The sequence below is a fragment of the Panthera tigris genome, chromosome B3, assembly GCF_018350195.1.
Source record: "Panthera tigris isolate Pti1 chromosome B3, P.tigris_Pti1_mat1.1, whole genome shotgun sequence".
In the NCBI taxonomy this organism is placed as follows: domain Eukaryota; kingdom Metazoa; phylum Chordata; class Mammalia; order Carnivora; family Felidae; genus Panthera; species Panthera tigris.
In genome coordinates, this window is record NC_056665.1 from 142,356,127 (window position 1) to 142,359,260 (window position 3,134).

Consider the following 3,134-nt stretch of genomic DNA (forward strand, 5'->3'; position numbering starts at 1 on the left):
GGCCTTGTGGGTTATTAGTGAAGGGTTTGCCCTCAACGACTGGAGACTGCGGCTTGTCATTCCCTCAGTCCCAGACGCACAAAACCCCTCCTGCACTCTCTCTCCGGTCCTCCTCTCTGCGCTGCCCCTTGTCGCTCTCCCTCTGCCTTGCTGTCCCTCTGCCTGCCCGTGTTCTCAGTGTTCTCCTGGGTTAGGGGATGAACAGAAGCTGTCAGTCTTCCATCCCGTTTGTAGTAACAGCGATAGAAGTAACGCGCACAGAATAAAACTAAGAGCCACCGGAAAGGCACAGAGAACGACATGTTCAATTGAGTCCAAATTGGCAGAAGAATCCAATTTCCTTGACAACGTTTCGGCTGCCACATCCAACCTGGGGACGCGGAGCACTGTAGACATGGCCGCCACGAGAGGCGCCTGGCGCTGGCGTGGCTCGAAACAGCGATATTGGATGTAGACGAGAGCACGTTGAGGAGTCAACTCTCCATTCGGATTGTTAAATGGGAAAGAATTGATCCTAATGAAAATGATCTGGGGAAAATAACAAGGGAAATAAAAGAAATGAAAACAGCCCAACAGCATAGTCAGGAAGGCGAAACAGGGAATTGGATTCATTTAATGGAATTCACTGTGAAAAACAATGATTTTATGAAAATCAATGTTGGTACAATTCTCGTCAAGGTGGTTGAATTCGTAAGCGTGGGGTGCAGTCAGTGCGGGCGGCAGGAACAGGGGCCCGAGCTCAGTGTCCTTTGTGCATCTGACCTTTTCTTTCTGTCCTGAGTCTTCCCAGAGAGCTTCCTGAGCGGTCTTGCTGACATCAGGGGTGACGCACTGGTAATGGGGGTGCATGTTGGCCCCAGCGTGCGTGCCCTCTTGGTGCCCTGCCTCTCCTGCTCTGCCCCCTCTTGGCGTCTCTCCCTCCCCTTGTGGAGCTCTGCATGACAATGCCGACTCCAGACGTGAGGCAGGAGGCCCTTGGTCAGTGGGGACCGTTGTCCTCAATCAGAGAGGCCGGGACGTTCCCAGATGGTCCTCTTCCTAAGAGTCCCCAAGGCCCCATGCTGGCCCCATGGCCAGGCTCCTCTTTGGTGCTCAGTGCCACTTGGTCATGGAGGCTGGCCTCGTTTGGGAGGTGGTCCTGGAACTGGTGTTTCTGGGATCAAAGCTGTTGCCTGGGATGTAGAAAGAGGCTGTCCTTTGCTGGCATGACTTGCTTGTGACCAGCACCATACGCGGATCTCTTTCCAGATCAGCCCGTGCCTTGGAGGATTCCCCGAAGCCACACCACCCTCAGGAGGTGGCCAGCGGCTGGAGCCCTCTCCAGGGTAGGTGCCTGGGCGCAGCCCCGGGACATGCCCTGAATGTGTGGATGACGGGTGTCACCTGATCCACTAGCCATTGCCGAGCAGCCGTTCTTGGGAGCACTTCCAGGAGGTGATGTCCGTCCCGGCAAAGCCTCTCTGACCTGCAGGTCAGTACCCAGGGACAGGGAAGCTCCTGTAATGTGTTCGCTGGCTGCGGGACAGACCGTGGGGGGCTGGCCTCTCGCGGCAATTGTAGCAAGGCCCGAGGGCTTCCCAACCTCATGCCAGGGGTTCTGCGGTCGGCCCCCCTCCGAAGTTCCCCAAACAGGTGGCGGGCACAGAGTGCAGACTCTGTTTGTGGCCTGTGTCGTCTGCACCCCCGCCCCTCCCTGGCCCGTCCGTTACTTGGGGCGTATTGTGGATCTGAGGTCCACTCTGGGAAAAGCCGAGGCCCGGATATCAGAGCTGGTCTGCTTTCCTTTGAAGAGCAGCCGTCTTCAGCTCCCTTGCTCTCCCGCTACCCACCCCCCGCACCGCTGCCTTATTTTTGGTGTTTTTGCTTACTTTGTTTGTGAGGCTAATCAAACAGTCAACCAGATTTTTAAATCACTCTTGGAAGGGCTCTGGGGTGGCGGCACACACACACACACACACACACACACACACACACACGGGGCTAGAGGTGGTGTCGGGGGGTTCCCGGGGAGCACAGCCCTGGGCATATTCGTGCCCTGCACACACGCACCGGGGGAGGGAGGCTTCGTGGGTGCGGGACCCAGGCTCACCCTCTCCAGGGTCTGGGAATGGAGAGTGGGGGGCAGGCAGGGCAGGGTCTCCCCCACCTTCAGACGGCCCACGCACGGCTCAGTCGGCCACGAGGGCACCGCGGCTGCCCCGGGGAGCCCCGGGGGAGTCACGCCCCGGCACGGGGCCCCCTCCTGCCAGCGTGAGGTCCCCCCGGCCCTCGCCCTTCGCTTCGGGGAAGGGTCTCTGCGTTTGGCTCATGGCGGGCAGGCCATGCAAGGATTGGCCTCGACGCCTCGGGGGGAGGGGGGGTCGCGGCGGGGAGGGCGAAGTTCGGGCCCCCGCATGCCCAGCGTTCAGGCTGTGCTCGTGGAGGGTCTGGCGCGAGCACAGCCAGCTGGAAGCGTCCGCCTCGGTGCCAGCGCCCCGGCCTCTGCATGGTACTCGGGGAGAGGTTACCCGAGCAACTTTGCATCCGGACGACGAATGTTGCTCGGTGAACCCCTTTTCGGTATCACATTCCGCCAGAGAGGCCGTCTCGGAGGCCGCGGCTCCTCGGGGAAGAACGTCGGTGTCGGCACCCCTCCGGGGTACGGGACGGATGGTCGACCAGTTGGAAAGTAATTGTTTCGAATGTACTTCACCTGGTCCACTAGCCGTCCGTATCCGCTGCAGCCTGCGGGGCCCGCGGGCCCGGGGAAAGCCGCTCCTCAGCTCAGCGCCTCTCCTGGTACTTGAAGGGAGATCGACCGTGTTATATTCGCTTTATTGGCTTCGAATAATACATGGTTGATCTTTTCTCAGTATCAAATCTCACCTTGGAGGATCTCTTGGAGATGAAGCCCTGTGGGGGCGGGCGCGGGGTGGGGCGCCGGTGTCCCCGCCCCCGCGGGGGTGCCTGGACGGAGGGACGGGGGTGGGGTCGGGGCGGGGGGACGGGCCGGGCGGGGCATGCGCCGCGGGTCCCCGTCCCCTCACCTTTCCTATCTGATCCGCCCTCAGGACGGCTTCTGCGAGGCGGCCATCGGACGGCGTGTCTGGGTACTTGAGGAGAGGTTGTCTGTGATGAGTTCGCTTTATTAATGA